Source organism: Paroedura picta, chromosome 1 (assembly GCF_049243985.1).
Source record: "Paroedura picta isolate Pp20150507F chromosome 1, Ppicta_v3.0, whole genome shotgun sequence".
NCBI classification, from domain to species: Eukaryota; Metazoa; Chordata; class Lepidosauria; order Squamata; family Gekkonidae; genus Paroedura; species Paroedura picta.
The window spans coordinates 188,301,484-188,314,040 of record NC_135369.1 but is presented as its reverse complement, the minus strand read 5'-3'; positions in this window follow the sequence as shown (position 1 = coordinate 188,314,040).

Genomic DNA, 12,557 nt, shown 5'->3' with positions numbered 1-12,557 from the left:
ATTTCTACATCCCATGGCCTTTTCCAACCATTTAAATTTTTCTCTTACAGGTCTAACACTTCCGAAAAACCAAAACAACGCCCACCCGGAACAATATATAAAGCTAAACGAACCGTTCACTGGGCACTTATCCGTACGAAAAACCCTATTGATTTACCTGTTTTACAAGGAAGTAAAATGTGAAAAAATATTTCTACATCCCATGGCCTTTCCCAACCATTTAAATTTTTCTCTTACAGGTCTAACACTTCCGAAAAAACAATACAACGCCCACCCGGAACAATATATAAAGCTATATGAACCGTTCACTGGGCACTTATCCGTACGAAAAACCCTATTAATTTACCTGTTTTTACAAGGAAATAAAATGTGAAAAAAATATTTCTACATCCCATGGCCTTTCCCAACCATTTAAATTTTTCTCTTACAGGTCTAACGCTTCCGAAAAACCAATACAACGCCCACCCGGAACAATATATAAAGCTAACTGAACCGTTCCCTGGGTACATATCCGTACGAAAATCCCTATTGATTTTCCTATTTTTACAAGGAAGTAAAATGTGGAAAAAATAATTCTACATCCCATGGCCTTTCCCAACCATTTAAATTTTTCTCTTACAGGTCTAACACTTCCAAAAAACCAATACAACGCCCACCCGGAACAATATATAAAGCTAAACGAACCGTTCACTGGGTACTTATCCGTACGAAAATCCCTATTGATTTACCTGTTTTTAAAAGGAAATAAAATGTGAAAAAAATATTTCTACATCCCATGGCCTTTCCCAACCATTTAAATTTTTCTCTTACAGGTCTAACACTTCCGAAAAACCAATACAACGCCCACCCGGAACAATATATAAAGCTAAACAAACGGTTCACTGGGTACTTATCCGTACGAAAAACCCTATTGATTTACCTGTTTTTACAAGGAAGTAAATGTGAAAAAAATATTTCTACATCCCATGGCTTTCCCAACCGTTTAAATTTTTCTCTTACAGGTCTAACACTTCCGAAAAACCAATACAACGCCCACCCGGAAGAATATATTAAGATCAACGAACCGTTCACTGGGTACTTATCCGTACGAAAATCCCTATCGATTTTCCTGTTTTTACAAGGAAGTAAAATGTGAAAAAAATATTTCTACATCCCATGGCCTTTTCCAACCATTTAAATTTTTCTCTTACAGGTCTAACACTTCCGAAAAACCAAAACAACGCCCACCCGGAACAATATATAAAGCTAAACGAACCGTTCACTGGGCACTTATCCGTACGAAAAACCCTATTGATTTACCTGTTTTACAAGGAAGTAAAATGTGAAAAAAATAATTCTACATCCCATGGCCTTTCCCAACCATTTAAATTTTTCTCTTACAGGTCTAACACTTCCGAAAAACCAAAACAACGCCCACCCGGAACAATATATAAAGCTAAACGAACCGTTCACTGGGCACTTATCCGTACGAAAAACCCTATTGATTTACCTGTTTTTACAAGGAAATAAAATGTGAAAAAAATATTTCTACATCCCATGGCCTTTCCCAACCATTTAAATTTTTCTCTTACAGGTCTAACACTTCAGAAAAACCAAAACAATGCCCACCCGGAACAATATATAAAGCTAAACGAACCGTTCACTGGGCACTTATCCGTACGAAAAACCCTATTGATTTACCTGTTTTACAAGGAAATAAAATGTGAAAAAAATATTTCTACATCCCATGGCCTTTCCCAACCATTTAAATTCTTCTCTTACAGGTCTAACACATCCGAAAAACCAATACAACGCCCACCCGGAACAATATATAAAGCTAAACGAACCGTTCACTGGGTACATATCCGTACGAAAATCCCTATTGATTTTCCTGTTTTTACAAGGAAGTAAAATGTGAAAAAAATATTTCTACATCCCATGGCCTTTCCCAACCATTTAAATTTTTCTCTTACAGGTCTAACACTTCCGAAAAACCAATACAACGCCCACCCGGAAGAATATATTAAGATCAACGAACCGTTCACTGGGTACTTATCCGTACGAAAATCCCTATCGATTTTCCTGTTTTTACAAGGAAGTAAAATGTGAAAAAAATATTTCTACATCCCATGGCCTTTTCCAACCATTTAAATTTTTCTCTTACAGGTCTAACACTTCCGAAAAACCAAAACAACGCCCACCCGGAACAATATATAAAGCTAAACGAACCGTTCACTGGGCACTTATCCGTACGAAAAACCCTATTGATTTACCTGTTTTACAAGGAAGTAAAATGTGAAAAAAATAATTCTACATCCCATGGCCTTTCCCAACCATTTAAATTTTTCTCTTACAGGTCTAACACTTCCGAAAAACCAAAACAACGCCCACCCGGAACAATATATAAAGCTAAACGAACCGTTCACTGGGCACTTATCCGTACGAAAAACCCTATTGATTTACCTGTTTTTACAAGGAAATAAAATGTGAAAAAAATATTTCTACATCCCATGGCCTTTCCCAACCATTTAAATTTTTCTCTTACAGGTCTAACACTTCAGAAAAACCAAAACAACGCCCACCCGGAACAATATATAAAGCTAAACGAACCGTTCACTGGGCACTTATCCGTACGAAAAACCCTATTGATTTACCTGTTTTACAAGGAAATAAAATGTGAAAAAAATATTTCTACATCCCATGGCCTTTCCCAACCATTTAAATTCTTCTCTTACAGGTCTAACACATCCGAAAAACCAATACCGCGCCCACCCGGAACAATATATAAAGCTAAACGAACCGTTCACTGGGTACATATCCGTACGAAAATCCCTATTGATTTTCCTGTTTTTCAAGGAAGTAAAATGTGAAAAAATATTTCTACATCCCATGGCCTTTCCCAACCATTTAAATTTTTCTCTTACAGGTCTAACACTTCCGAAAAACCAATACAACGCCCACCCGGAACAATATATAAAGCTAAACGAACCGTTCACTGGGTACTTATCCGTACGAAAAACCCTATTGATTTACCTGTTTTTACAAGGAAGTAAATGTGAAAAAAATATTTCTACATCCCATGGCCTTTCCCAACCGTTTAAATTTTTCTCTTACAGGTCTAACACTTCCGAAAAACCAATACAACGCCCACCCGGAAGAATATATAAAGATAAACGAACCGTTCACTGGGTACTTATCCGTACGAAAAACCCTATCGATTTTCCTGTTTTTACAAGGAAGTAAAATGTGAAAAAAATATTTCTACATCCCATGGCCTTTTCCAACCATTTAAATTTTTCTCTTACAGGTCTAACACTTCCGAAAAACCAAAACAACGCCCACCCGGAACAATATGTAAAGCTAAACGAACCGTTCACTGGGCACTTATCCGTACGAAAAACCCTATTGATTTACCTGTTTTACAAGGAAGTAAAATGTGAAAAAAATAATTCTACATCCCATGGCCTTTCCCAACCATTTAAATTTTTCTCTTACAGGTCTAACACTTCCGAAAAACCAAAACAACGCCCACCCGGAACAATATATAAAGCTAAACGAACCGTTCACTGGGCACTTATCCGTACGAAAAACCCTATTGATTTACCTGTTTTTACAAGGAAATAAAATGTGAAAAAAATATTTCTACATCCCATGGCCTTTCCCAACCATTTAAATTTTTCTCTTACAGGTCTAACACTTCCGAAAAACCAAAACAATGCCCACCCGGAACAATATATAAAGCTAAACGAACCGTTCTCTGGGCACTTATCCGTACGAAAAACCCTATTGATTTACCTGTTTTACAAGGAAATAAAATGTGAAAAAAATATTTCTACATCCCATGGCCTTTCCCAACCATTTAAATTCTTCTCTTACAGGTCTAACACATCCGAAAAACCAATACAACGCCCACCCGGACAATATATAAAGCTAAACGAACCGTTCACTGGGTACATATCCGTACGAAAATCCCTATTGATTTTCCTGTTTTTACAAGGAAGTAAAATGTGAAAAAAATATTTCTACATCCCATGGCCTTTCCCAACCATTTAAATTTTTCTCTTACAGGTCTAACACTTCCGAAAAACCAATACAACGCCCACCCGGAACAATATATAAAGCTAAACGAACCGTTCACTGGGTACTTATCCGTACGAAAAACCCTATTGATTTACCTGTTTTTACAAGGAAGTAAATGTGAAAAAAATATTTCTACATCCCATGGCCTTTCCTAACCATTTAAATTTTTCTCTTACAGGTCTAACACTTCCGAAAATCCAATACAACGCCCACCCCGAACAATATATAAAGATAAACGAACCGTTCACTAGGTACTTATCCGTCCGAAAATCCCTATCGATTTTCCTGTTTTTACAAGGAAGTAAAATGTGAAAAAAATATTTCTACATCCCATGGCCTTTCCCAACCATTTAAATTTTTCTCTTACAGGTCTAACACTTCCGAAAATCCAATACAACGCCCACCCCGAACAATATATAAAGCTAAACGAACGGTTCACTGGGTACTTATCCGTACGAAAATCCCTATCTATTTTCCTGTTTTTACAAGGAAGTAAAATGTGAAAAAAATAATTCTACATCCCATGGCCTTTCCCAACCATTTAAATTTTTCTCTTACAGGTCTAACTCTTCCGAAAAACCAAAACAACGCCCACCCGGAACAATATATAAAGCTAAACGAACCGTTCACTGGGTACTTATCCGTACGAAAAACCCTATTGATTTACCTGTTTTTACAAGGAAATAAAATGTAAAAAAAATATTTCTACATCCCATGGCCTTTCCCAACCATTTAAATTTTTCTCTTACAGGTCTAACACTTCCGAAAAACCAAAACAATGCCCACCCGGAACAATATATAAAGCTAAACGAACCGTTCACTGGGCACTTATCCGTCCGAAAAACCCTATTGATTTACCTGTTTTACAAGGAAATAAAATGTGAAAAAAATATTTCTACATCCCATGGCCTTTCCCAACCATTTAAATTCTTCTCTTACAGGTCTAACACATCCGAAAAACCAATACAACGCCCACCCGGAACAATATATAAAGCTAAACGAACCGTTCACTGGGTACATATCCGTACGAAAATCCCTATTGATTTTCCTGTTTTTACAAGGAAGTAAAATGTGAAAAAATATTTCTACATCCCATGGCCTTTCCCAACCATTTAAATTTTTCTCTTACAGGTCTAACACTTCCGAAAAAACAATACAACGCCCACCCGGAACAATATATAAAGCTATATGAACCGTTCACTGGGCACTTATCCGTACGAAAAACCCTATTGATTTACCTGTTTTTACAAGGAAATAAAATGTGAAAAAAATATTTCTACATCCCATGGCCTTTCCCAACCATTTAAATTTTTCTCTTACAGGTCTAACGCTTCCGAAAAACCAATACAACGCCCACCCGGAACAATATATAAAGCTAAATGAACCGTTCCCTGGGTACATATCCGTACGAAAATCCCTATTGATTTTCCTATTTTTACAAGGAAGTAAAATGTGGAAAAAATAATTCTACATCCCATGGCCTTTCCCAACCATTTAAATTTTTCTCTTACAGGTCTAACACTTCCAAAAAACCAATACAACGCCCACCCGGAACAATATATAAAGCTAAACGAACCGTTCACTGGGTACTTATCCGTACGAAAATCCCTATTGATTTACCTGTTTTTAAAAGGAAATAAAATGTGAAAAAAATATTTCTACATCCCATGGCCTTTCCCAACCATTTAAATTTTTCTCTTACAGGTCTAACACTTCCGAAAAACCAATACAACGCCCACCCGGAACAATATATAAAGCTAAACAAACGGTTCACTGGGTACTTATCCGTACGAAAAACCCTATTGATTTACCTGTTTTTACAAGGAAGTAAATGTGAAAAAAATATTTCTACATCCCATGGCTTTCCCAACTGTTTAAATTTTTCTCTTACAGGTCTAACACTTCCGAAAAACCAATACAACGCCCACCCGGAAGAATATATTAAGATAAACGAACCGTTCACTGGGTACTTATCCGTACGAAAAACCCTATCGATTTTCCTGTTTTTACAAGGAAGTAAAATGTGAAAAAAATATTTCTACATCCCATGGCCTTTTCCAACCATTTAAATTTTTCTCTTACAGGTCTAACACTTCCGAAAAACCAAAACAACGCCCACCCGGAACAATATGTAAAGCTAAACGAACCGTTCACTGGGCACTTATCCGTACGAAAAACCCTATTGATTTACCTGTTTTACAAGGAAGTAAAATGTGAAAAAAATAATTCTACATCCCATGGCCTTTCCCAACCATTTAAATTTTTCTCTTACAGGTCTAACACTTCCGAAAATCCAATACAACGCCCACCCCGAACAATATATAAAGCTAAACGAACGGTTCACTGGGTACTTATCCGTACGAAAATCCCTATCGATTTTCCTGTTTTTACAAGGAAGTAAAATGTGAAAAAAATAATTCTACATCCCATGGCCTTTCCCAACCATTTAAATTTTTCTCTTACAGGTCTAACTCTTCCGAAAAACCAAAACAACGCCCACCCGGAACAATATATAAAGCTAAACGAACCGTTCACTGGGTACTTATCCGTACGAAAAACCCTATTGATTTACCTGTTTTTACAAGGAAATAAAATGTAAAAAAAATATTTCTACATCCCATGGCCTTTCCCAACCATTTAAATTTTTCTCTTACAGGTCTAACACTTCCGAAAAACCAAAACAATGCCCACCCGGAACAATATATAAAGCTAAACGAACCGTTCACTGGGCACTTATCCGTCCGAAAAACCCTATTGATTTACCTGTTTTACAAGGAAATAAAATGTGAAAAAAATATTTCTACATCCCATGGCCTTTCCCAACCATTTAAATTCTTCTCTTACAGGTCTAACACATCCGAAAAACCAATACAACGCCCACCCGGAACAATATATAAAGCTAAACGAACCGTTCACTGGGTACATATCCGTACGAAAATCCCTATTGATTTTCCTGTTTTTACAAGGAAGTAAAATGTGAAAAAATATTTCTACATCCCATGGCCTTTCCCAACCATTTAAATTTTTCTCTTACAGGTCTAACACTTCCGAAAAAACAATACAACGCCCACCCGGAACAATATATAAAGCTATATGAACCGTTCACTGGGCACTTATCCGTACGAAAAACCCTATTGATTTACCTGTTTTTACAAGGAAATAAAATGTGAAAAAAATATTTCTACATCCCATGGCCTTTCCCAACCATTTAAATTTTTCTCTTACAGGTCTAACACTTTCAAAAAACCAATACAACGCCCACCCGGAACAATATATAAAGCTAAACGAACCGTTCACTGGGTACTTATCCGTACGAAAATCCCTATTGATTTACCTGTTTTTAAAAGGAAATAAAATGTGAAAAAAATATTTCTACATCCCATGGCCTTTCCCAACCATTTAAATTATTCTCTTACAGGTCTAACACTTCTAAAAAACCAATACAACGCCCACCCGGAACAATATATAAAGCTAAACGAACCGTTCACTGGGTACTTATCCGTACGAAAAACCCTATTGATTTACCTGTTTTTACAAGGAAGTAAATGTGAAAAAAATATTTCTACATCCCATGGCCTTTCCCAACCATTTAAATTTTTCTCTTACAGGTCTAACACTTCCGAAAAACCAATACAACGCCCACCCGGAACAATATATAAAGCTAAACGAACCGTTCACTGGGCACTTATCCGTACGAAAAACCCTATTGATTTACCTGTTTTACAAGGAAATAAAATGTGAAAAAAATATTTCTACATCCCATGGCCTTTCCCAACCATTTAAATTCTTCTCTTACAGGTCTAACACATCCGAAAAACCAATACAACGCCCACCCGGAACAATATATAAAGCTAAACGAACCGTTCACTGGGTACATATCCGTACGAAAATCCCTATTGATTTTCCTGTTTTTACAAGGAAGTAAAATGTGAAAAAATATTTCTACATCCCATGGCCTTTCCCAACCATTTAAATTTTTCTCTTACAGGTCTAACACTTCCGAAAAACCAATACAACGCCCACCCGGAACAATATATAAAGCTAAACGAACCGTTCACTGGGTACTTATCCGTACGAAAAACCCTATTGATTTACCTGTTTTTACAAGGAAGTAAATGTGAAAAAAATATTTCTACATCCCATGGCCTTTCCCAACCGTTTAAATTTTTCTCTTACAGGTCTAACACTTCCGAAAAACCAATACAACGCCCACCCGGAAGAATATATAAAGATAAACGAACCGTTCACTGGGTACTTATCCGTACGAAAAACCCTATCGATTTTCCTGTTTTTACAAGGAAGTAAAATGTGAAAAAAATATTTCTACATCCCATGGCCTTTTCCAACCATTTAAATTTTTCTCTTACAGGTCTAACACTTCCGAAAAACCAAAACAACGCCCACCCGGAACAATATGTAAAGCTAAACGAACCGTTCACTGGGCACTTATCCGTACGAAAAACCCTATTGATTTACCTGTTTTACAAGGAAGTAAAATGTGAAAAAAATAATTCTACATCCCATGGCCTTTCCCAACCATTTAAATTTTTCTCTTACAGGTCTAACACTTCCGAAAAACCAAAACAACGCCCACCCGGAACAATATATAAAGCTAAACGAACCGTTCACTGGGCACTTATCCGTACGAAAAACCCTATTGATTTACCTGTTTTTACAAGGAAATAAAATGTGAAAAAAATATTTCTACATCCCATGGCCTTTCCCAACCATTTAAATTTTTCTCTTACAGGTCTAACACTTCCGAAAAACCAAAACAATGCCCACCCGGAACAATATATAAAGCTAAACGAACCGTTCTCTGGGCACTTATCCGTACGAAAAACCCTATTGATTTACCTGTTTTACAAGGAAATAAAATGTGAAAAAAATATTTCTACATCCCATGGCCTTTCCCAACCATTTAAATTCTTCTCTTACAGGTCTAACACATCCGAAAAACCAATACAACGCCCACCCGGACAATATATAAAGCTAAACGAACCGTTCACTGGGTACATATCCGTACGAAAATCCCTATTGATTTTCCTGTTTTTACAAGGAAGTAAAATGTGAAAAAAATATTTCTACATCCCATGGCCTTTCCCAACCATTTAAATTTTTCTCTTACAGGTCTAACACTTCCGAAAAACCAATACAACGCCCACCCGGAACAATATATAAAGCTAAACGAACCGTTCACTGGGTACTTATCCGTACGAAAAACCCTATTGATTACCTGTTTTTACAAGGAAGTAAATGTGAAAAAAATATTTCTACATCCCATGGCCTTTCCTAACCATTTAAATTTTTCTCTTACAGGTCTAACACTTCCGAAAATCCAATACAACGCCCACCCCGAACAATATATAAAGATAAACGAACCGTTCACTAGGTACTTATCCGTCCGAAAATCCCTATCGATTTTCCTGTTTTTACAAGGAAGTAAAATGTGAAAAAAATATTTCTACATCCCATGGCCTTTCCCAACCATTTAAATTTTTCTCTTACAGGTCTAACACTTCCGAAAATCCAATACAACGCCCACCCCGAACAATATATAAAGCTAAACGAACGGTTCACTGGGTACTTATCCGTACGAAAATCCCTATCGATTTTCCTGTTTTTACAAGGAAGTAAAATGTGAAAAAAATAATTCTACATCCCATGGCCTTTCCCAACCATTTAAATTTTTCTCTTACAGGTCTAACTCTTCCGAAAAACCAAAACAACGCCCACCCGGAACAATATATAAAGCTAAACGAACCGTTCACTGGGTACTTATCCTTACGAAAAACCCTATTGATTTACCTGTTTTTACAAGGAAATAAAATGTAAAAAAAATATTTCTACATCCCATGGCCTTTCCCAACCATTTAAATTTTTCTCTTACAGGTCTAACACTTCCGAAAAACCAAAACAATGCCCACCCGGAACAATATATAAAGCTAAACGAACCGTTCACTGGGCACTTATCCGTCCGAAAAACCCTATTGATTTACCTGTTTTACAAGGAAATAAAATGTGAAAAAAATATTTCTACATCCCATGGCCTTTCCCAACCATTTAAATTCTTCTCTTACAGGTCTAACACATCCGAAAAACCAATACAACGCCCACCCGGAACAATATATAAAGCTAAACGAACCGTTCACTGGGTACATATCCGTACGAAAATCCCTATTGATTTTCCTGTTTTTACAAGGAAGTAAAATGTGAAAAAATATTTCTACATCCCATGGCCTTTCCCAACCATTTAAATTTTTCTCTTACAGGTCTAACACTTCCGAAAAAACAATACAACGCCCACCCGGAACAATATATAAAGCTATATGAACCGTTCACTGGGCACTTATCCGTACGAAAAACCCTATTGATTTACCTGTTTTTACAAGGAAATAAAATGTGAAAAAAATATTTCTACATCCCATGGCCTTTCCCAACCATTTAAATTTTTCTCTTACAGGTCTAACGCTTCCGAAAAACCAATACAACGCCCACCCGGAACAATATATAAAGCTAAATGAACCGTTCCCTGGGTACATATCCGTACGAAAATCCCTATTGATTTTCCTATTTTTACAAGGAAGTAAAATGTGGAAAAAATAATTCTACATCCCATGGCCTTTCCCAACCATTTAAATTTTTCTCTTACAGGTCTAACACTTCCAAAAAACCAATACAACGCCCACCCGGAACAATATATAAAGCTAAACGAACCGTTCACTGGGTACTTATCCGTACGAAAATCCCTATTGATTTACCTGTTTTTAAAAGGAAATAAAATGTGAAAAAAATATTTCTACATCCCATGGCCTTTCCCAACCATTTAAATTTTTCTCTTACAGGTCTAACACTTCCGAAAAACCAATACAACGCCCACCCGGAACAATATATAAAGCTAAACAAACGGTTCACTGGGTACTTATCCGTACGAAAAACCCTATTGATTTACCTGTTTTTACAAGGAAGTAAATGTGAAAAAAATATTTCTACATCCCATGGCTTTCCCAACTGTTTAAATTTTTCTCTTACAGGTCTAACACTTCCGAAAAACCAATACAACGCCCACCCGGAAGAATATATTAAGATAAACGAACCGTTCACTGGGTACTTATCCGTACGAAAAACCCTATCGATTTTCCTGTTTTTACAAGGAAGTAAAATGTGAAAAAAATATTTCTACATCCCATGGCCTTTTCCAACCATTTAAATTTTTCTCTTACAGGTCTAACACTTCCGAAAAACCAAAACAACGCCCACCCGGAACAATATGTAAAGCTAAACGAACCGTTCACTGGGCACTTATCCGTACGAAAAACCCTATTGATTTACCTGTTTTACAAGGAAGTAAAATGTGAAAAAAATAATTCTACATCCCATGGCCTTTCCCAACCATTTAAATTTTTCTCTTACAGGTCTAACACTTCCGAAAATCCAATACAACGCCCACCCCGAACAATATATAAAGCTAAACGAACGGTTCACTGGGTACTTATCCGTACGAAAATCCCTATCGATTTTCCTGTTTTTACAAGGAAGTAAAATGTGAAAAAAATAATTCTACATCCCATGGCCTTTCCCAACCATTTAAATTTTTCTCTTACAGGTCTAACTCTTCCGAAAAACCAAAACAACGCCCACCCGGAACAATATATAAAGCTAAACGAACCGTTCACTGGGTACTTATCCGTACGAAAAACCCTATTGATTTACCTGTTTTTACAAGGAAATAAAATGTAAAAAAAATATTTCTACATCCCATGGCCTTTCCCAACCACTTAAATTTTTCTCTTACAGGTCTAACACTTCCGAAAAACCAAAACAATGCCCACCCGGAACAATATATAAAGCTAAACGAACCGTTCACTGGGCACTTATCCGTCCGAAAAACCCTATTGATTTACCTGTTTTACAAGGAAATAAAATGTGAAAAAAATATTTCTACATCCCATGGCCTTTCCCAACCATTTAAATTCTTCTCTTACAGGTCTAACACATCCGAAAAACCAATACAACGCCCACCCGGAACAATATATAAAGCTAAACGAACCGTTCACTGGGTACATATCCGTACGAAAATCCCTATTGATTTTCCTGTTTTTACAAGGAAGTAAAATGTGAAAAAATATTTCTACATCCCATGGCCTTTCCCAACCATTTAAATTTTTCTCTTACAGGTCTAACACTTCCGAAAAAACAATACAACGCCCACCCGGAACAATATATAAAGCTATATGAACCGTTCACTGGGCACTTATCCGTACGAAAAACCCTATTGATTTACCTGTTTTTACAAGGAAATAAAATGTGAAAAAAATATTTCTACATCCCATGGCCTTTCCCAACCATTTAAATTTTTCTCTTACAGGTCTAACGCTTCCGAAAAACCAATACAACGCCCACCCGGAACAATATATAAAGCTAAATGAACCGTTCCCTGGGTACATATCCGTACGAAAATCCCTATTGATTTTCCTATTTTTACAAGGAAGTAAAAT